The following is a 23,909-nucleotide window of genomic DNA, read 5'->3' on the forward strand; positions in this document are numbered from 1 at the left end:
GGGAAAACGTAGCCCTAACTTAAAGTGAGTGTGTGAGAGAAAAAGAGAGGAAGAGATGGCCTCGTTTAAGCACCTGATTCCAACCATGCCTGAAGCCTTCATTACCTGTGTTGCTGAAGCTAGAAGTGTGTCTGTATCTTACAAACTGCATTAGCGTTGTCACCTTTTTCATGCTAGTCTGTGTTGCTGACGTCCCAGCATGATAACAGACTGGGCATAATACAGACATTTACTTCAACATTGTGCACATTTATCTACAGAATAGATGAGCATTTTTTTAGATTCTGTGTTCACATATTGCTGCACAAACTGTTCAACCCTGCTCACGAGTAGTCAGGTAGAAGAGACAAGTACATAACTATCTAAAATAGTATTTTAAACAGAAAGTTCAATATGAATTTTTGAGAACCCTTAGGATGTGTCTAAAGCAGTTCTCAGAGGAAAACTCATAGTTCTACATGTTATGAATTTTAAGCTATACAAATGAAAATAAATTATATTTAATACAAGGATCTAGAAAAAAGAACAAGATATGTGCAAAGAAAACAGATGGCAGCAAATTAAAAAGATAAAAGCAGAAATTACTAGATTACAGAACAGAAGAAAAATACTTGAATCGGTGAACACAATCCCAAACGTAGTTTTCTGAAAAACCATCTGTTCACCTCATCAGGAGAAGAAGAGGAAAATCTGAATTGGCAGGACTGAAGTAAGAATGGAAGAACAGTCTCAGATGCAGAGGCAATTCCATTATGCAGGAAAGAAACAGAGGCTCAAAAAGCTTCAGAAGTGAACTCCATCAGAACTTCAAGGAACAAAAATCTTGTGTCATGTAACCTGTTTTGGAGCATTCTTTTAAAGCATAACGTGATAGATGTTCAGAGAGAAATCGTAAAAACTCATCAGGGCACTTCCGCAGGGGCATGTTGCTAGTTCTCAGAGTCTGACATCGATTCATCAAATGGTCAAAAGAGGAAAGTCCATCCCGAGGCAACGGGAATCTGGGGAGAAAGGCTTGGACGTATGAACATAGGAAGGAAGCAAATATTCATCAAATGGCACAGATCTGGGAAGAATGAAAAGAAGGATTAAATGTCAGGACCAGGAATGAAAAATATTCCAATAACCTGGAGTGATTAGAGTGGATTCTAAAAACACCTGGATGTGGCACCAAACTTGTAGGTAAGACCAGGAAAGTAGTAATGCCTGTGATATTAATTATGCCATACGAATTCCTTATGACTCAGAAATGTGATGTTTTTAGTAAAAAATGTGAAGTAATCTTAGGTTATATTGGAGAAGCTTACTATCTACAAAGAAGAAGATGGCAGTGTCCCTCTGCGGTGCTCTGGTAGGCACACTTTCATACAGTGCTCAGTTTTAAAGGAAGGAATATCAATTTTTTAAAAGAAAGAGAACATATCCAGAGGAAGACTAGGATAAGGAGGAGTCACTTGGTGGAATCTATTGTTTTGCTTCTTCTCGTTCTTTGGGGAAACAATTCATTTCTCCTTGGGGAAGCATTTGTGCCCCACCAACACCAACCCTCACACACATACACCATTCTTAGCACATGTTAGGCCTTAAAATCAGCCAGAGCAATGGGTGCATGATCCAGGCATATCCGATCACAGTTTTATCCTCCCGGAGAAAAATAACTGATTAGATTTTAGGCTCATGATCACCAAATTGAGTCAAGACGAGTTAGAACTATTAGAAGAACATTCACTTCCTGCTAAGATGGCAAAGTTGAGGGGACCTAAGTCTGGAACTACTAGGGGACACTGTGACCACGAAGCCAGTGGAGAAAACATTGTAGATAAGAGATGAAGAGGGACTGGTTCCAGATGCCATTAATAAGAACTGTGGTCCAATCTTGACATCAGTACGAACTTTTCAGTTATGTGAATCTACGATGCTCTTTAACAAGTTTGAGTTCAGTTTTTGCCATTCTCCACCAAAAGATTTCTAGCTAATTCAGCGTGCCATTTGAGAAATGACTAAAGGAACTGTGGATTTTGAAATTTAAGTGACACATGGAAACCAAGACCACCCTCTTTAAATTCTCAAAAACCACTTCTCTGAAATCAAGACAAGGTAAGGATGATCTGCACTATTAGTATTATTTTACATTTCCTTGGAGGTTTTAAAAATATAGTAAGACAAGAAAAATAAATTGCTGAACTACTGGAAAAGAAGAGAACTTCTTTTCTCTTTGCTGATATGATTATCTAGATAAACCATTTTGACTTGACAAAGTGGCTGGATCTAAGATAAATACACAAAAATCAATACACTTTCTAAATCAAGCACTCACAAGCTAGAAATGAAAAAATAGAAAAAAAATTCATAAACAGGATAAAAGAAATACTTAGAAATGCACTAAACCCAAATGCTATGGGAGGTATATAAAGAAATCTATAAAACTGTATTTAAGAATATCATTCTACATATCAGTAAGGAGGAAGGTATATTATGTCCATGGATGGAATGACTTATGCATTAATATATCAACTGAAAAATCACCATATTAATTCAATGAAATTTCAATTTGAATACCAAAATTTTTTTTTTATTTTATAAAAGATTACTTTTTTATATGGAGGAATAAATTCCCCAGAATAACCAACAATATGAGTCAAGAAGAATAGTGAGGAATGACTTGCCTTGCAAGGTATTAAAACATACTATGAAATTACCATGATCAAAACAATGCAGTGTTAAAACAAATAAATAAATGGATGAGGGGGTGCAGTAATGAGCCTTGAGATAGTATGTATTATCTGTAGTAACCAAAGCATAGTTTCATTTAATAAATGGTGCTGCCTATTATCTGGGGGGGGGGGGGGGGAGGAACCCATTATCTTATAGCGTATATTAAATTTTTGACAGATTAAAATGTAATGCAAAGAAATAATAATATAGTTAAAATCCTAGGTTATAAATATCTCCAGACACTGAAACCACACAAAATACCCAGAAGCTACAAAACTCTCTTGACACTTTATCTTGTCCTTACTCTTATCCCAGCCCTCTGGTTGAGGGGGACAGATGCAAAGCAACCACATAACAAGTGGAGGATTCTTAGACCCTATGAAGGTATCAGGGGATAGTGTTGTCATCACCACTGTCTGCAGAGAATTGCTATAACTAATAATTAGAAGGCATTTGGTCTCAAATCTTACCTGGTCTCTGATCACATTTCTTTGCTAATTCTCAGCCAAGGAAAAATTTCCTGTATCATTATTTATACTGATTATCTCCTGGTCTATCTGAGCTACAAATATACCATTTTTTACAAGAAGGAAGAACAAATCAACTGAAGCAAATGTGCTCTTAGCAAGGTGGCACACAGTCACTGTTCGAATATACAGTCCTGGTACAGTCTGGGGAAAATGGAAATTGGGAGCATCAGCAGAAGAGAGAAAAATTCACATTTACTGTTCACCTACTATGTACAAAGTACTTTCAATACCCCAAAACAAAAAACAAAATAAAAAAAACAGTGTGTGTCATTCTTCTTGTCTTAGAAATGAGGAGGTTTCGCCTCAGCAAGTTTGACTTGTTCAAGGTTAAGTTTCCTGATGCATTTTCCGGCCTGTTCTCTCCTTTCAGCACTCTGATTTCTCTTTGAGAAACCATAAACCCCTATTCTTAGTCCTTGTGTATCCAGGCATGGGCACATGGCTGAGGCATCACTTTGTTTCATCCCCTCACCACAGAGATTGGTTCAGGATAGACATGGGACTCTGGTCAGTCCTATTGGAGCAAATTTTTAAATTTTGTTGGAATTGTTGAAAAGCAGAAGTTTTTTTCCAGGCAGGTAGGTGAGCTGGTAAGTGTTAAGCCTAGAGCTAACAGAATCGAGCTGAATAAACAAAGCATTTTCAAGAACTAGGGCAAAAGACAGCGTCTTGACTGTACAGTTTGAGCCCCTGGATCCAGCCATACCTGAAGCAAAAGCTGTCTTTGGACTTTATAGGTACACAGACTGATAAGATCCCTCTATTTATTTAAATCACTTCACGTTGGGCTGCTGTCCCCTGTGCAGAAAATGTCTTGATTCATTGAGTCACCACAGAGCTAAAAAGTGATAGAGCCAAGATATAAATGTCCTTTTTTCTGACTGCAAAAGTCATAATCTTTCCACAAGGCCGTGCTTTCTCGAAAAGCACTATTTATTAGCTGGAGAAAAATAGCACGATTCACAAAAGAATCCGCTGTGATACCTGACACGTCCTTAGCCTGCTGTGAACACTACACTGCCTTTGATGAACGGGATTAGGGACGAACATTCTGGGAAAGTTGATGTTAATGGGATTTAAAGTGCCTTAAAAAAACAGTGAAGTCCGGTTCAAAAGGATTTGTTTTAATTCAACAGGGACATGGTAATTGGGTAAAAGCACGTGTTGAAGTGGAAAGAACAATGGACTCTGAGTCAAAAGAACAGAAAGATAACGCTGGTTTCCCCATTCAGCTGTGTGATTTTAGGCAAGAAGGGATAGTTCTCTGGGCCTTAATTCTTTCTCTTCCTCTTAGCAGAGATTTTGCAAGATGAAAATAAGATCTTGGCTGCTAAAGTCCTTTTATTTATTTTTCAATTGCAAAGGGCTATAAAGGAATGTTATTAAATGTTGCTAGGGTATTTGAGCAGTTTAGATTTCCAGCCCTTATTACAACATATAATTGTGAGTCTTTAGACTGCCCATTAAAAACAAATAAAGAAATGAATATTGGTTAAAAATAAACAAGTAGGATCAAGTTAATTGTATTTACTAATAGAAGACATTAGCTCAAAGGCAGTATTGGAAAGATAAAATGGTGGCTTATCAATAAACAGCAATATGTTATGTTCTCTTTACAATATTGTATGAAATGGTAAGATATGTAGGTAATATAAATAATATAAAATGGGCAAATAAAGAGAATAAGTAAGTTATAATAAGATTGAAAAAAATAAACCTAAAAGATTAAAAATACCAAACAAGACTATGTAGACTAAAAATTAAAATGTGATAAGGTCATAACAGGGAAAAGAGAAACACAAAGAGAGTTAAGTAACACAAGGTACTAAGAATAGAGGCATTCTGAAGCCAGACAGTTACCTGGATCTGTTGGAGGCAACTGACATTTATTGAGTGCATAGTATGTTCCAAGGACTGAGTGTTCTATATTCAGCATCTCACATACCCTAACAGGAACACTGCAAGGTCAGTATTAACATTCCCATTTTACACACAAGGGCGCCGCGGCTTGGAGCGGTTATACGATGTGCCCTTGGTCTCACAGTAGGTTCACGTGCAGCTTAGACGGGAACTCCACATTTTGGTTTCCAAAGCAAAGCACTTGCTTCGCCCCACACTGCCTCTAAAACAGCTGGGGCTGCTTCTCAGCATCCCCCAAATCCTGCTGCTGGGTCCAGTCACTGGGATTTCAAGACAGAACTGATATCCTTGGGGTGTGAAGTAAAAGCTGGCTGGAGCCCACTACCCACCCCACGTTATTTCAGTAACCATCCAACTCCTCCCTTGGGAATCCACCCTCCCACACCCTCAGCGCATCTCAGCTCTGGGCAGAGCACCTAACCCAGGCCTCAGCCAATCAGGTTATTGCATTCCCTTCACAGCAGTGATTGGCTCTCAGGTGGTCAAGATGACCCAAGCCGGGCCAATCAGAGCTGCAACTTCATATTGCAGGGCTTCAGGTGGTGCTTACTGAGTTTCAGTTCTCATCCCCATCCCAACCCCACATCCGTCCAGCCTGATTTACACGGAAAGTATTAAGCCTTCTATTCACCCCAAAGAGGAGGGCCCGCCTGGGAATGGGCCACGCATTGTGCAGGACGGAGCTGAGCAGTGGAGAAAGAACAGCATCTTCGTGGTACTGTTTTACCCTCAGCCGAGCCGAACCTAAAGCAAAATTCCCCCTGCACCTTACAAGGGCTGGAGCCAGCATGCCTGGGGGTTTCTCTTCCTCATTACCTAAACTTTACAAACAGAGACATCAGTTTGAAGCCTTACATCCCTATTGTGAGAAGCCATGAAGGAAAGCAAGAACACTTCCCACCCCTAGCCTCAAAGCCCCAGGAAGATGCTGACTTGCATCTGGGGCCATTGGGTGTCACTGTCAGACTGCTATGGTCCTAACTGGGAGCTCCCAGCATACCTCAAATGACTTGGATGTTTCCTTTGCCGATCGTGTGGCTAAGAAGATCACAGATTCCCTTTTGTGTTGGGTTTCAGTAAAAAGAGTCAGATAATCCTGGATTCAAATATTAGCTTTGTCACATGCTAGAAGTACAAGCCTTAGGAAGTTAGTGGCTTTTCCCTATCTCTGTTCCTTAAAAAATATTCCTCTCCCTGGAGCACTCTTCTGTCTCTCTTCTACTTCCCCTGTTTGCCTGGCTTAGCACTAGTCATCATTCAGATCTCAGCTTAGACACTGCTTCCTCCAGGAAGTCTTCCTTGACCTCTCACCCTAAGAGCTCAATCAAATTCACCTTTTCCAGATTCTCAAAGCACCTCCATTCTTTCCTTGTTCCAGCACTTATCTCACTATAATAATCATCATCAAAAGATAAATACCAGAATAGAAGTCCCATGCGGGAGGAAGGCTGCCACAGTATTCACCATCAGATCCTCACAGTGAACTCCCACAGTGCAAAAGTTTTGATGAACGAACAGATATCTCAGCCTTTCCATTTTCTCATCTGTGTAACTGACATCATGGTAGGACTGTCTGGAGAAGTAAGTCAGAGTGCAGATAGCCCAGCACACGTCTGGTACACACTGGGTGCTCAATAATTGTTAACTTCCTTCTACTTCATTTACTCTTTCCAAGAAATTTGTTTCTTACGGAGTCATTCTTTGCTAACCACTAACTTGATCTCTCCAAATGCCATGAATAAAACGAGTAACATCTTCACTACTTCCTCAGGAGACCACGACGCCTCAAGGGTTAATGATAATCCGTCTCAGCCTGAAGGTAATTCCTGGGTCACAATCACCCCGGAAAGCTCTTTTTCTCTCAGTAGCTGTCAACACGGAAATAAAGTGATTAAAAATGTTAAATATCATATATAACAAATGGCAGCAATATAAAACTTAATGCCCCTAATATTTCCTTTGAGTTGCTACCTTCTGCATTAATTGAAGCAAGAAATGTTCCACTTAGTTAAAATAGCTACTTAGTATCCTGCTCATAAACATATCTGCAACCCGAGCTCACTGGTTCAGTGGGTTTAAATTAGTTGGTATCAATGTTATTGATGATACGAGGATTCCGAGAGCAGGCTGAGGCCATAATGAGGAGGGCAATGCTCTAGGTTTTCATATTCTCTGCAGGAATGGACACAGAGTTCTGTGAATGTGTGTGGGTGAGCTGACTGCAGGGTCTTACAGCAAAAACTACAAGGAGGGCCACAACGGGAGACCCTGGCATCATAATGGATCCTTTGCTGAAATGAATGGAAACCATCCTGCTGGGTGCCAGAGGCAGAATGACAATTCTTATTGAATATCTCTTATAAATGAGGCAATGGCTTAGCACACTGTTTAAGGGCACTGGCTCCAGAGTCAGGCAGATTTGAACCTACCTCTGCCACTACCCATATATTCTTGGGCACAGCACTTAATCTCTCTGATCTGCTGTTTCTTTATCTGGAAGATGGAGATGATAACAGCACCCGAGTCATGAGCTTACCGTGAGGATTAAATCCATCTAAGTCACTCAGCATCGTGGCTGGCACATGCCGAACTATCATTATCAATATTATCATTATCATAACACTTGTGTGATGTAATTTCCCCTTCACACTGGTCTCATCAGATTGCATTATTGTCCCACTAGAAGGCTCACTGGATCTAGAGCCAAAACATCTGGGCTCAAAAGTGGTTCAGAATGGCCCAAATCCAGAACACTGACAACACCAAATGCTGACCAGGATGGGGAGCAACAGAAACTCTCTGGTTCATTGCTAGTCGGAATGAAAAATAGTGCAGCCACTCTGGAAGACAGTTTTGACAACCTACAAAACTAAACCCACTCTTACACAATCCAGCAGTCACACTCCTTGGTATTTTCCCAAATGAGCTGAACACTTGTGTCTACACAAAAACCTGCACTCGACTGTTCGTAGCAGCTTTGGTCATAATTGCCAGAAGTTGGAAGCTACCAAGATGTCCTTCAGTAGGTGAATGGATAAATAAGCTATGGTCCATCCAGACAATGGAATATTATTCAGCACTAGAAAGTCATGAGCTATCGAGCCATGAAAAGACATGGAAGAAACTTAAATGCATATTACCAAGTGAGAGAAGCCAATCTCAAAAGGCTGCATGCTGTATGCTTCCAACTATATGCCATTCTGGAGAAGACAAAATTATGAAGACAGTGAAAAGATCAGTGGTTGCCAGGGGCTGAGGGTGGGGGAGGGGAAGGAAAGGACTAGGCAGAGCACAGAGGATTTTTAAGGCCGTGAATCTACTCAGTGTCATACAACAATGGTTGATAGATGTCATTATAAATTTGCCCAAACCTGTAGAATGTACAACACCAAGAATGATCTGTATTACAGACTTACGATGAAAAGAAAAACCAACCTAGAGACTAAGTAGCTGTGTCACCTTAGACGATGTGTTCAGTCTCTCCAAAAGTCCATGCTCTTAGTCAGCCATAAAATGGGAATAAACAACCCAGGTAAAGTTACTACGAGTTTAAATGAGGGCATGGCTCAGGGTAAGCAATCAACAAGTCAGTGTTAGGGCCAAGACTAAACAGAGGACACTAATGAACTCATCTACAAAACAGAAACAGACTCGCAGACGTAGTAAACAGTCATGGTTACCAGGGGAAAGGGGGTGGGAAGGGATAAATCTGGGAGTTTGAGATTTGCAAATGTTAACCACTACATATAAAAATAGATAAAAAAACCAAATTTTCTTCTTTATAGCACAAGGAACTATATTCAGTATCTTGTAATAACCTTTGATGAAAAAGAATATGAAAATGAATATGTGTATATGTATGCATGACTGGGACAATATGCTGTACACCAGAAACTGACACATTGTAACTGACTATACTTCAATTAAAAAAAAAAGCATCTTGAAATCCCACGTTGGCCTCAGCTTGGGGGAGGGGCACAACCTGGGATGGGGTTGGGGGGATGGTACTGGAGGCTGGCATGGAGCCAGCGCTGACAGGAGGAAGCCAGAGTTGTTTACATTCCTAATTACAGGACCCAAGGCTTCAGCACCGCCAGGTGTCATTCCAACAGACAAGGTTAATAGGATGTGAACGGGCCCAGCTGCCACCACTCTGCTCCCGGACGACAGGCGTGGAGGCGAAGTCAGACGAATTAGCCGGCTGCCCGGCCACGGTGGTCAAACTCAGCTGCTGGGAGGCACAGGTTAAAATTCAATCTTGCAGATTCTGAGTTCCAACTACAACCTCCTCAAGGTTGCTGTAGGTGTGTTTCACGAAAAGGCGCTCTCAAGAGGATGGGGGGTTCAGTGGGCCAGCAGCTTCAAACACTGTCCTCGTTCCCCCCCAGCAGGGGGGCGGGGAGGAGAGATGCACATGGCCGGTAAGCGCATAAGCTTCAGAGTCCAAACCCTGGGGGAGATCCCACCTCTCCCACTTTCAAGTTGTGTGAACAGCAGCCAACCATTGCACCATTTTGGAATTCAATTTCCTCCTCTATAAGGTGGGAATCGTCCTTTTAGGGTTGCTGTGAGGATAAAGTACTTACAGGCACATAGGAAACAAGCTCAACAAATATTAGTGAAACTTATTAGCGGTATTGCTTTAATGGGCTACCTGGGCAAGTTCTGAGCCCAGGCATCCATCAATTCACAGTCCGCGCCCTGCCAGCTGGCAGACGCTTTAACCAGACCGATTAACAACCTGTTTCTGATCGATGATTTATGGCTTATGTTTCCCTGTTAATGAAATGTAATTGCCAAGCCTGAGATGTAACGCGGTGGCAAAACAAACCGCCATCTGAAAATTACATCCCAGGTCCCATAAGGAAAGCTGCAGCAATGCACCGGAATGTCTTACGATCAGAGGCTTCAAGGCGCTTGTTCTGTTTGAAGGTGGAAGAGGTGCTCCTTGCCAGTGTATTATTCTCCATAAAAATTAATGCCGTAACAGGACGCCAAATGGCTTCGGCTAATGTGCTTTTGAATGAGGACTAAATTTTATTCATAAGCATCAGTGTCAGGACTAAACTAACATTTTTATGGACACTGTGGGCATGAACAGCCGTGCTGACTCAACCAGGACTGCCACTGAATTGACTTCTTTTCCTCTGCGTGGCTGTTAAGACAACAGGGCACCAGAAACGAGAGAGCCTGGGCTGGGGTCCTGCCTCTGGCCTCTCCTGTTTTGAGTGAAACAAAAATGAAAACATAGCGCCCCCAACCTTCAGTCTCGTCATCTAGAAAGTGGGGATGGTAATAAAACCAACTTCAGAGAGATGTGGCGAATATTAAGCTCGTTTATTCCTTCATCCAGAATGCCAGCTTCCCATCTTGATTCTGGGTACACACCTATCATCAAAACAGAAACAACCTTGATCTCATGGAACTTACATTCCAGTGGGAGAAGACAGATAGTAGAGACTGAATAAGAACATTGGATGCTATGGTAAGGAGAGGTAATTGCTACTGAGAAAAATTAAACAGAAGGGGATTGGTTGTGCCAGTTGGGATGGAAGATGCAGGAAGCTTTAAACTCCAAACATTCTACATGTAGTGTAGGTACAGTGTAATTTTTTTGTTTGTCTTTTGTTTTATTGTCTGCCTGTGTTTCTTTACCTTTTCTTCTAAGAATAACCCCAATTTTCTCTTGAGGGAATCTTCACATCCAAATCACCAGTCCAGGTGGTTTATCTGAAATAACTCTATCCCCAGGCTCCAGAAATGAGCCATCACCCAACCAGGGCCACTGAATGTATGCCAGGATGTTTACTAAAATATTAGGGAACACACAATTTTTATTCTGGGATGACCAAGCTGGAAAGGTTTAAGCCCTGCATATGTGCGTGCCCATTTATTCCTTTACAAGGAGATTCTAGATGAGAATTAAGAGTAAAACAAAAAGAGACAGATACCAGATGGCCTTGTTTGAACCCCTTGATCTAGCCATACCTGAATCAGTTAAATGCTCCCATACATCTATTTTTTTTTTCCCCGAAGTTGGGTTTATTTTGAGTTGGGTTTCTGTCACTTACAACTAAAAGGCTCTTAATGAACACACATTCTTTAACATTTTAGGCCCGCAGTCTAACCCTTTTATAATTTTTTTATTACAAAGAATGTATTCTATTATGTCAGTGATCTTATAGACCCCTTAAGGACAGCAGCAGATTCCTTTCACAAGTCACTAAGAACTTGTAAGAGAGTCAAGGGTACCTGGGGCCTGATCACATTAATTAGAATAACCTGTTTAGCAGTCTTGCGTTTTCATGCTTACAGCATCTATGGTGTCATGGACAGAGATGGGGATATAAAGTCAGGCTCCCTCAGAGCTGGTCCTGCAGTTTCCTGTATGTCCTTGGCAGAGTCCTTTCACCTGTTTAAGTCTCAGTGTCCTCATATAAGTGGGAGAAGATAATAATGTCTAGGATGCTGGGTATAAAAGTGAAGTGATAAGACTCATTTCTTGAGAAAGACAAGAAGTTCCTACTTCCCTTCCCTTTTCCTTGGCCCCTAACTCTGCCTCTATCCACACAGGCAAATGTACCTACTGTTCCAAGCAAGTGAATAGGTAGAAATTTACTTAGTGAGACGCACATGTCAACTCTGCTTGAAAACACAAGGGAACCTGGTGGACTGGTTAACAGGAAAAGCACCACCCACCACCCACCACAGGGCTCTTCTGTGAATTACATGATGCGTGGGAAAGTCTTTGCAAACTGCAGATCACTATATAACTGTGTACCAGGAGAACCAGAGAGCTGATAAGAGGGAATGACCACCTGAGGAATATGAGGATGCTGCTGGAGGAGGCAGAAAAGGAGAGAAGAGGTTCCCAGGCACAGGGCTATGAGCTGAGCAAGAACATGTCAGCTGAGTGCAAACCACAGGGCAAGCCTTGCCCTGAGGGTCTTACATCTCCATCCCATTTGTCGTGCACAAGATTCGGGGATGTAGGTGTTGTTATCACCTTTGTGTTTCAGCTGAGGCTGAGCCTACAGTCACACAAAGCAGGGAGAGCAGTTCGACCTCCCTCTGAAACCCGAGGATGCTTGGGGAAGGGTGAAGATGCCGGTGAGGCTGGAGCATAAGTGGGCCAGCGTAGATGGGTGTGGAAAGCGAGCCTGGAGAAGGTAGCTGGGCTCTGATGGTTGAGGGACCTGAACAGCAGCCTCGTCCCCTATCCCTTCGCCCTCCCTTCCCTCTACCCATTTTCCTTCTAGCATTTACCATCATCACATAACATATCATATTTACTTATTAATGTGGTACCATTTACCTCCCTCCATGGAATGTAAGCACTGCCCCAAGAGCAGGGTTTCTACCTGTTCTTGTCTCCACAGTGCCTAGAACAGCACCTGCCACCCTGCTGGGGCTCAGCAAATATTTGCTGAATAATAAATAAGAGATCGTTGCAGACGGAAGACTAGACTACCCTCTGTAGACACGGGTTTTTAAACAGAGAAGTGCCATTATCAGTTTTATTTTAGTAAGAAAGCCGTGGCTGGGGAAGCATCGGGCCCCAGGAAGTAAAGCTGGGTACCTGTTCATGATGAGGGGACGGAGGCCAAGGCAACAGAGTCAGGATGACCCTACACAGGTTTCCAGATGTTGCTCCAACTCAAGGCCATTTAGCAGACAGGGTCCAACCTCCTGCCTGGGGCTTTTGGGAGGCATGGGGGTGGCTATTTGTCAAAGAGCATCATGAAGTTCAGAGCCCGGTGGGTGGGTGAGGAGCAGAGAACGCAGTGACGATGGAGCCATCAGCTCATCTCCCCCTGACATCCTCCTGCAGCCGCAGCTGTGTCTGGGCCAAGCAGGATGCTCTTTATTTTCCTGGGGAAGTTTTCCAGAAGGTGGAGTGTGCAGACACAAATAGGGACCATCGGGCCCATGGATGGAAATCCAGTCATGTGTGCACGTATGTGTGGGAATATACACACGCGTGTTGGTGCGCGCTCGTGGACTATCTCCGACATGCCCTGTGGAACGTGACCGCGGCTGTTGACAAGGTTTGAGGGCACCAGAGGCCGTATTTTGAGCACTAACTCCATGCCACAGCCATACTGAACATTACCTAAGAGACAGGTATTATTGTCAATATCCCCATTTCGTCCATAAGGGATTGAGGCTCCAAGACCGGGCAGTTCCTACATGGAGAATCAAGATTTGAAACCACACTGCCTACCTCCAAAACCCACATCCTTAGAAGCCACATACACAGCCTCCCCATGGAGGCTCTGCCCCTCCTTTTCGGTCTTTCTTGAATGAACTTCCACTGTCACCTGTGGGATGAGGTGGTCAGAGAAAGCCTGTGGACCCTGCACTGTCTACACAGCAAGCCGGGACAGACCACAGGTGAGAGCCCTCTGCTGCCTGGGCGCCTGCCTGGGTGGGCCTGGGGACTGGTCCTGCAACACAGCTTCTCTGCCCTGTGATCTCTGAAGAGTCACCACCAGAGCGCCACGCACACCCAACTCTCCATCGCGGGGGTTGGCAAGCTCTGGCCCCTCAAGCCAAATCCAGCCACTTCCTGTTTGTGTAAATAAAGTTTTATTGGAACACACCCACACTCATTCATCCATGGGTGTTCTACACCTGCTTGCTATAGCAATGGTAGAGGTGAGTAAGACCTGTCACAGACACCCTATGGCCAGCAAAGCCAAAAATATTTCCCATTTAGCCCTTTAGAGAAAAGTCTGCCAACCCCTGCTCTACTGGGTAGCTCTCAGGGCTGGTTGAAGAGAAGAAAGAACCAATATTTTTGAGCACATACTCTTTGCTAGGGCTTTAAAAACTCCTAAGCGAGTTTTTAATTTGTTACCCAAGGTGAAAGTAACATTTCTATTCTAATCAAGTTCAGTGCTTAAAATTCAAATTTAAAAGAACTGAAATTATACATATATATATATATGAGGGTATGTGGATATACAAAATTACTATCATTTGGATTTTTGCCATCCACGGATACACATTGTTGCCATTTTGTTGAACAGCATTCCAAACACACATAGACATGTGTATGTGTGTAAGGGTATGTGCATATAGATGTATATATGTGTGTATAAGCATACATTTATTTAGATAAGTAACACCATGCTACACATGCATTTTTGTAACCTGCTTTTTGCCTGTAACAGTATATTAGAAACCTTTCCGTGTCAATGAATATAGATATAAATAGGCCAAATAAAAACAGAAGGAAGAAATTATTAAAGACAAAAGCAACATTTAATAAACTAAAAAACAGAAGAATGATAGTGTTGGTAATCATATATTCACTTAAGTATTTTTTGTTTTTTTTTTGTTTGTTTGTTTTTGGGGGGGGAGGTAATTAAGTTTATTTATTTTTTTTCATTCATTCACTCATTCATTTATTTAAATGGAGGTACTGGGGATTGAACCCAGGACCTCATGCATTCTAAGCATGCACTCTACCACTGAGCTACACCCTCCCCTCCAAGTATTTACTGAGTGCCTACTATGTGCCAGGCCGGGAATATGATGGAGATAAATACACCTGAGCCTCTGCGCACCTGTCTTATAGTCCAATGTGGGATATACACGCTTATAATTCTGATAACCCCATATTAAATCAGCTACACGTTGAAAAGGGATTGTATGCGATGTATGATTAATAACTAGCTGGAGAAGAGATCAGAGCTCAGGGGTGAAGTAGAGGTAGGTGCATTGAGCTTTTTTTTTTTTTTTTGATGCTTTGATAACTTGGGGCCTTGCTGATCCTGGAAGGGACTGCCCCTCCCAGGTCGACCTGATCCCTAGATTTAGCAAACTTGTCCCGCAGCATGCTTGTCATATGCAAACCAACCAAGCTGAAGCCCCGACCTCCCAACTGCCTCCTTTCTGGGGCTCTTACCTGCTGCACCACAGTCCTGCTCCATCCAGTCTCTCTAAGGCCAGGTATCAGATGACTAGGGACAACCCCTGGCCCCAGAGGATGCGGAACTTATTCAAGTAACCAAACCTAAACCTGCTTAGCCTGCTTACCTTGCCTTGCCCATTCCTTCCCCCAGAAACCACACGCACAAGGTCCTGAGTTCAAATAAACAAATAAACCTAATTACACGCCTCATCCCCACCAAAGAAAGAGCTCAGAAGTGTGAAGGCACTCACTGTAGGTTAAACAGCTAGTAAGTGGTGTAGCCAATCACACAACTCTCAGACTCTCTCCAAAAGCCTTGGTCTTTGCACTCTGCTGACCTCCAAGAAAGATGTCTGCCAGAGGGCGCCAGCCTGGGGGCGGCAATCTGGGTCTGACATCACTGGACATCGCAGGGCACCCACCCCAAGGTGCTTGGAGTTCCACTTCCTCTCCATGGAGGACTTTAAATTAGACTGTCAACCGTCCTAACAGCAGTTACTGCTTTCATTAAAGAAGAAACAATACCTTGCCTCTTTCCTTTTATAGGCCAAGTATCATGGGACTGAAGAACTGAATTCCAAAGAAGCCAGCAACCTTCTATGGTGTTAACAGGGTAATGTTTGGGGATGGAGTTCTCAAACTCATTCAAGGGACGGTTCAGACAACTTGAATGTGATTCTATGGGGGAAACTATTTAAAAACAAAGAGACTTTGGGTTGGAGAATATAATGATGAATGAGTAAAAGACCTTTTAGGTCTTAGGGCTCTGTTAGCATTATTCATTGTCTCAGTATTGAGAGGAAACTTGGCTGAATGATGTTTAAAGGATGAAGATGCAGAATGTGATAAGAATTTAAAGGTGAAGGAGGGCACGGCGTGTTCAGAGACCTAAAAGGATTTCAGTCCACTGGAGCCCAGAACGCAGGTGGGGAGCAGTGACAAATTATTTGCATTGACACAGGGTAAGAGAAAGAAAAGTATTCAATGCACCAGGGCTGCGCACGCAATTTAGATCGTCCCAGTTATGCTCCAGCAAGGATGGAAGGTGAGAATTAGCCCTCGTTTTAAAAATGACAACTCCGATATTACAACATTGTGTTAGTGTGATAAGGACAGTAATGATATACGCTGAGCACTCAGTCTTTGGTGCCAAACAACAGGCCAAGTTATTTACAAATATCTTCTCATTCAGTTGGCCCAAGACCCTAAGGCAGAGGCCAAACCCCACCTGCAAGCGAAGGATGGTTTTTACATTAGATAGATTAAAACAAAGAGAAGGAGGAAGAGGAGATTTTGTGACATGTGAAAATTATATGAAATTCAGATTTCAATGTCAATAAATACAATCAATTGGATCACAGCCACGTTCATTCATTTCCATGTTATCTATGGCTATTTTAGCCCCACAATGGCAGAGCTGAATTGCTGCAACAAAGACCATGTGGACCACAGAAGCCAAACATATTTACTGTCTCTGGTCCTTTGCTGCCTTTGGCCCTGGGAGATGGGTAGGTCTTCTCCCTAGACCCATTTTACTGGTGGGAACAAAGCGACAGAGAATCCCCTGTCTGACCCGCTTTGCACAGGCAGGACCACAGAACAGCGCTTGGAAACCAGTCCTCTGATTCCAAACACTGCGTGTCTTAACACGACCCCGCAATGCCTCCCACCCACCTCTCTTTCCCAGATCTGGGTTTGCAGGAAGCACCAAAGCTGTTTTGGAGATTCAGAGATGAGGCCAGTCGAGAGATAAATGGACACTCCTGGAGAAATCTGGGCAGAACACACCAACAGACAACTCACATACGATCAACCATGTTTTGAAGAAGGTATCTGAGCTACTTGTAATGAAGTAAATGCGATGACAAATAGACGCAATATTTAAAATTATGAAGTTGGGATACAGGAAAAATTCGTGAAATTCACTGCTGTTTGAGGGGACAGTTTTTCTCATACACATTTGGTGGAAATATAAACTGGGGGGGGTGTTCTAGAAATTAAACCGGGCAGCATTATTCAACTTCTCTCCTTTCCTGACAAATTCGAGATGTTGCCTTTATTTAGTTTCGTTTATTTAGTAATCTTGCCTCTAAGAATCCATCTTAGATAAATTATATGCGATGTAGAGAAGGACTGTGGTTCACATGCATCATGGAATAATGAGACTGGGCCTGGGCGGAGGAGTCCACCAACAGGTAAAGAAACTTACTGGTGCATCACACTGTTTGGCCATATCAGCCATTTTTAAAAATCATGTTTTTGAAGAATATTTTACTTATGAATTTTATTCTGACTGAGATCAGAAGCCACAGAGAGATTTGAAGAGACGTGCTTGGACTTAACACTTAATGATCTCTCTTTCCACCCTGGAAGGACTAAATCAAAGGAGGGACGAGATGACCCATTCTAGGCTAGAAATGACGTTGGCTTAGACCCATGTGGTTACAGTAGAAAGAAGAAATCAACAGGATATCTTTCAAAAGTAGAGATGACAAGGATTTGCTGACGTATTAACTGCATAGAAATGGTGACAGCAGAAGCCAAGGATGAGTCCAGGGCTTTTGACCCGAATAACAGGATGAATGGAGTGGCTATTTACTAAGATGGGAAAGCCAGCGCTGGAAGAGGTTTGGGAAGAGAAAAAAATAAATTAAGAGTTTGGTTTGGATACATTAAGGCCAAATTTACTATCATGGCAACTTCATGTGATTCTGTAATTCTGATTATATCAAAGATCTATTACAAGTTCTTGAAGGACCAGAAGTATATCATTTTTAAAATAAGTTTTTCTAATTAGAGTATTTTTTGTAAAAATTATAAAATAGGACATTCATTAGAGAAAATTTGGAAAATAAAAAATACGAACACAGAAAATTAAAATTGTTTACAATGCCCCATCTCTCACAAATAACCTCTGTTCTCTCTTGCCTTTAGACAGCAAATTGCATGCTACATTCTTGGAACATGGTCCTCAGTCACTCAAGGACGCCAAAGGGAAGTTTCCTTGTCACCCTGAGCTTTAAGGATCTAGCAAGCTTCCTTTGCTGGCTTCTCAATCAGGACGTGTTGTCTACCTCTAGAACCAGATTAAAGGACCCTTCTGGAGGAACGGGCATCGTTTAGTTTCTGAGCTTCAATTTCAACATAATTTCCACGTCATAACAGAGGCCTTCCCACGAAGTGGTGTTGCAAAGTGGCTAAGCAGCTTAGCACCTCCATGCCCCATAATGCCATCCAAGACATCGTGGACGGGGAGTCAAAAATAGCTTCAGAAGCAAACAGCCCGAGACCATGCAGGGCCCTCTGATGTCTCACGCAATCTAGTGTCCCACAAACTAGTAATAGCTAATGGCTTTGGTGACTTAAAAAGGTATTTAGATAAATACAGCTCAGAGATTTAAAGGTGAGTTCTCAAAAAAAAAAAAAAAAAAGAGGCTGACAGATTATGGAGAATTTATGTGGTGAATTTGTAAATTTTAAATTCCTTCCGTCATGTAACAAGTATATATAAGGGCCTTGTTTCTGGTCAGAACTTGGCGAGAAGCTGGGGTAAGTCTGGCCCGGCCCCTGTCTGACCTGGCCCCTGAGCAAGCTGTCCTGAATGTTTAATCCTCAGGCAAATGGAAGGACTCTTCCTTTTCTCTGACTGTTTGCAGAGAGGGAAGGGCCATTTCCTCAGCTCTCAGGCATTGGCACTAGAGCAGAGGCATGTGGGCTACAAAATTAGATAGCCTGAGGTTGTGCTCTGCCAATTATTATTAAAGTCTCAGTTTCCTTACCTGTAAAATGGGTATAATAAAAGCCTACAACACAGTTGAGTTCTTAAAAAGTATTCTATATATGGCAGCATTTGTGTGCGTGTGTATGTGTGTGTGTGTGTGCATGCGTGCATGTGTGTAAGTAACTGTCAAAGTATCCAGGGTCAGCAAAATCATCCCAATTTCAGATGGTGAAATTGAAGTGCAGAAGGTTGACTGACAGCTCCAAGGTCACAGAACTAGACACTAGGTCCAGACTGAATATCAGCCCCGGGTTCTTGGGACTACTTTCCAGCAGCCAAGCAGCAGTCAGACTGGGAGGAAGAAAATGGTGCTCTCCTTATGGGCACCTTTCGAGAAGGCTCTTGCAGTAGAAATATTTGAGTTTCTTGCACTGGATTTTCATCTGTTAGACTCTCTGGACTTTAGTAGGTGGCTTCAGAATCTCCTGTCTTGTCCCCTCCTTTCTGGGCCATCCACCTATGTCTAGGACCTTCCTTGGCTTAAAAATCCTTCCTTGGCTTACAACTTCATAGGAGAGGGACTCCTGTCACAGTCTGGCACTCACGTAATTTTCTAACCTTCAAGTGTCCTGCTTTCCAGCCAAACTGAACAACTGCTAACCCCTGTGCACATCCAGGGCCTTGAGCACTGCAGCTCTGCCCTCCCCTGACAGTACAACAGTCATTTTCTACTTCATGGTCTTTACTTTTTAAATGAACTTCCATCCCCCAGTACACCAGGAGCTCTTTGAGAAAGGACCCACTTACAATTCTTCTGCTCCCAGTTCTCCCCCTGATAATTCCCAGTAACAAACAAGATGGTGACTTTGATATGATAGGAAATGTAATAAATATTTGCTCAAAAAATACAACATAAATAATAATATTGTAATAAGAGTTTTTCAGTGTGAACTTTGTCCCTGACACTCGTCTAAGTACTTTATATGCATGACTCACTTAATCCTCACAAACACTGGGGTGGGCAGCTTCAGACAGGGCTCCCAAGATCCCCCCCATCCTGGCATTCACACCTTGTATAATCCCCTCCCCTGATTGTGAGCTGGACCAGGAGACTAACTCCCATTGTACAGAATACACAAGAGTGATGGGATGTCACGTCTGAGATTAGGTTACGGAAGACTAGGAGGTCTGTCTTGCTGGCACTGTTTTTTCTCTTGTCCTCTCACTTGCTCTCTCCGCTGAACCAAACTGACATGTTGTGAGCTGCCTTACACAGAGGTTCATGTGGCAAGGGACCAAGGGAAGTCTCTGGCCAACAGCCCGGGAATAACTGAGACCTGGCACTCAGATCACACCACCCTCAAGGAATTGTCCTGACAGTACCCTCTGGAGTAAGCTTGGAAGCTACCTACCTTCAGCCTTAAAGTAACTGTAGCTCCAGTTCACACCTTGATGGTAGCCTTGAGAGAGGCCCAGAGTCAGAGAATTCAGGCGTGCCAAGCTCAGATTCTTGACCTACAGAAACTGTGAGATGATAAATGCTGTCCTTTCAAGCCACTAAGTTTTGGGCTAATTTGTTACACAGCGATAGATAGCTAATACAACCACTTAGGTACTCTCATTACCCTAATCTGTAGCTGAGTAAACCAAGGCCCAGAATGGCTCAGGAATTTCATGCAAACTATGTAGCCAGTAAGTAGCAAAGCCAGGATTTGAACCTAGGGAGTCTGGCTCTAGAATCTTCACTCTTGACCATGATGCTATAATAATAACAATAGGGGATGAATGCAGGAATGAACAATTGGATAATTTTCTCCCTTCCCTGATTGAAGGGGCCTGTTGTTCACCCATGAGAGTGCTCTCACTATTAACCTCATCAAATTGCACCATCAGCCCAAGACTAGCCTCTGCAAGAGTGTCTTCATCTTGGTGAAGGTGATGTTTGGGTGGAAGGGACGTGAACAAGGTATGGAAACAGACTGCACGAATTGAGAAATGATGCAATTATGTGAGCCTGGAGCAAGCTTCTAACAGATGTATCACCTTGCCCAGTCACATATATTAGAGGTAACTATTTTCTTTCTCTCTCTAAAGATTGCAATGTCCTCAAGTGAAGTATCTGGTGCTACTAATTTCTGTATCCCCAGTGCCTCACAGGGGCTTGTCATATGAAGGGTACTCCTAAAAAGGGTGCCCCTCTTAGAGGAATGAATGAGTGAATAAGTTAAAGGAAAAAAAAAGTGATGGATGGATGGATGAAATGGTTTATGATAATTAGCATATGGATATATTCAACCATGAGCTTCTTTAATATCTAATTCATACGCAAATGATCACTCTAAAACCACCAGAGGAAGGGGAAAAGGAAATGAACATTTATTGAGCACCTATTACATTCCAGGCCTTGCCTTGAAATCATGTTTAATCCCCCCAACAGTTTGATGGCACCATTTCCATTCTGCAGTGGGGAAACTGAGGCTCAGGCAGGTAACATGGGCCTGCCCAGAGCTGCAGAGTGCCCAACTTCTGAATCCACGGCTTCAGGCTCCAAAGGCCACTTGCCCGCCTGTCCTTCCACTCCTGCCTGCTGCATGAACGGCTGGGGGAGGGGAGACGGGTTCATATGTAGAAGGAGACAGTCTCATCCCGGTCTGTTGCTGACGGTAGGAGTACCACCTGGGTATTCATTCCGGCCACAAAGCCTCATGGTACAGGCACCATTCTAGGCACTGGGGGCAGCAACTCTGTTTGTGGTGCAGTTTAGGATGGAGCACTGCTCCGGGAAGACTCGACACAGGGGCCTCATCTCAGAGCATGTGACCATGATAGTGCTCACACCGAATAATCAGCTCATCTTCCCAGGATCTGAAATGGGGACCGTCTGCTCCTTATCAGCAGCACATGGCTAGCTCAAGTTCAAGTGCATGCTACAGCAACTTTCATTTTCCCTTAGGAAAAGGAAGGAAAGGGCAGGAGACCACTGTGTCTGCTGTGCGCCAGCCTCCCACACACACATTCCCACATTCAAGGCGAACTGGAGCTGGTAAATTACCATCGCCCTCAGGTTAAGGAGGAGAAAACTGACACCCAGAGAGGCACAGGGACTTGCCCCAGGTCACAGCTAGGAAGAACCCGATCTCGAATGAAATGAAAGCCATCCAGCTCTACAGCTGAGGCTCTTGGCCGCAATGCTGTGACGCCCACTGACTGCTTTGCAAAGCACTTTTACACACACACACACACACCCGACCATACCACCACTCCCACCAGTTCTGTCCAAGTAGATTGTGGCACCCCCACCAGCCACATCGCATCGTTTTTTTTAACAAATTCGGGTAGAATCCTCCGTATGGCCAGAACACTCCCTATCTCAAGGAACAAAGTATCTATTCCAGACAGGAACTTGCCTCCAAGTTTTGTGTTCCAAAGACTTTGGGGGCCATGGCACGGGAGCCTGAGAGAAGCTCTAAATCAGTAGTTAATAATTCAGATATCAGTGTGGCAGGTTTATGACGTAAATGACGACTGGCAGGGGTAACAGGATTACTAGTAGTCGTTGTTTGAGCCTTCGCTGCGTTGCAACTAACGACCAGACACTGCTCTCTGCCTCTGACTTGTATTCGCCCATTCATTCCTCATAGCCACCTTGTTTTATGCATTTTAAAGTGGAGGACGTACAATGCACAGAGAGGTTAAACAACAAATCCGAAGTCACACAGCCAGTGAGGGGCAGGATCTGGACCCCAATCGTTGGGATCTAGAACCCGCACTCTTACATACTACATCCCACGATTTGTCACTCATATGAATACAGGAAGGACGCTACGGGCAGAACAGTAAAGGAACACAAACGAAGTAACTGACACCTGTCACTCGACCTCAGTGAATGAGTGGAGGTGATGGGGACTGGGGTTAATTGGAGCGTTCATGCGTCACCTAAGGGCACCCTGCCCCACCCCGGTCCATCTCCTATGCCCAAAGCCTGTAGAGGAGATGGCTTCTATGTTTCCAGAGGTCTTGCTTTTCCAGATTTGAGGGGAAATTTCCTGATTTTAATTGTTGGCGCTGAGAATACACCTGCAGGCCCCACCTGCTCGCACATTGTCCGTCTGCAACTCACCCTCAGGGACAGCAGGTCTCAGATTGCCCGGGCTCTTGCTTACCCCATCTGTCCCATCCAGCCTCCATCCCTCTCCTTCCCTCCCCTGAAACAGCCTCCCACTTCGTGTAAACTGGGAGATTACTCCCTCTTCCCTCTGACAGCCCTTCACCTATTTTGATGGTTGGGGTGATTTCTGAGCTGACATAAATCTTGTCGCCTCTAACAGGGATGCTAAGGCGGGTACCATATTCACAGACAGATGAGAGCGGCTGAGGGTCACTGCCTCTAGGGCAGCTCGGCCAGCCCTGCCGGGCCCTAAGCCTCCCCCGAGGCAGGCACAGAAGCTCTGAGCCGCAAAATTCCCCCCGGGGCCCCTGACTCCATCCGTCCCTGGGTCAGATGTCTCAACCTTATCTTCTTCCTCTTCTCCCTTGGGTCCAGGAGGTGATTCTCAGATTAACTCATTGAAATTAAGGCAAACAGGTGATACCCTTATGATCTGCATGGAGAACAGTCTAAAGAGGAATACTAATAAAGGTTACTTCCTGCTGACAGAGAAGACTGGTGAGTCTTAAATGTTTCCGTAAATTCTCCTTTTGCAATTCCTAACTTTTCTGAAAGGCTGGAGTATGATTTATATTATCGAAATAAGCTATTTTAAATTTCTGATTTTAATATAAGAATTGGAAAATACATTTCCTGCTCTGGACCAGAAGTCCTCACACTTGAACTGGCACCAGAATCACCTGGAGGACTGGTTAGAGCTCAGATTTCTGGGGCCCATCCCGAGCATTTCTGACTGTGTAGATCTGGGGAGGTGCCCAAAAGTTGTGTTTCGAGCAAGCTCCCAGGCAATGCTGATGCTGCAGATCTGAGAACCACATTCGGGAATCACCACTCAAGAGGATTCTGGATAGGCCCATGAAAGTCAAGTAGGACACTGTCTGCCTCCTGGGTCTGCCAGCCACTCCATCTCAGAATTGGAGGCCCCACGAGCTTCTC

The 23,909-nt window shown here is 43.6% G+C and overlaps 1 protein-coding gene and 1 non-coding gene across 3 annotated transcripts in view; both read right to left on the minus strand.

Annotated features, from left to right (window-relative positions):
- Positions 1-23,909, minus strand: part of HS3ST4 (heparan sulfate-glucosamine 3-sulfotransferase 4) — a 345,196-nt gene that overhangs the window by 83,741 nt on the left and 237,546 nt on the right. The window lies entirely within an intron of this gene.
- On the minus strand, positions 14,585-14,656 carry TRNAS-AGA. Its single transcript has one exon. It is a non-coding gene; the product is annotated as a tRNA-Ser (tRNA).

The sequence above is a fragment of the Camelus ferus genome, chromosome 18 (genome assembly GCF_009834535.1).
Source record: "Camelus ferus isolate YT-003-E chromosome 18, BCGSAC_Cfer_1.0, whole genome shotgun sequence".
In the NCBI taxonomy this organism is placed as follows: Eukaryota; Metazoa; Chordata; class Mammalia; order Artiodactyla; family Camelidae; genus Camelus; species Camelus ferus.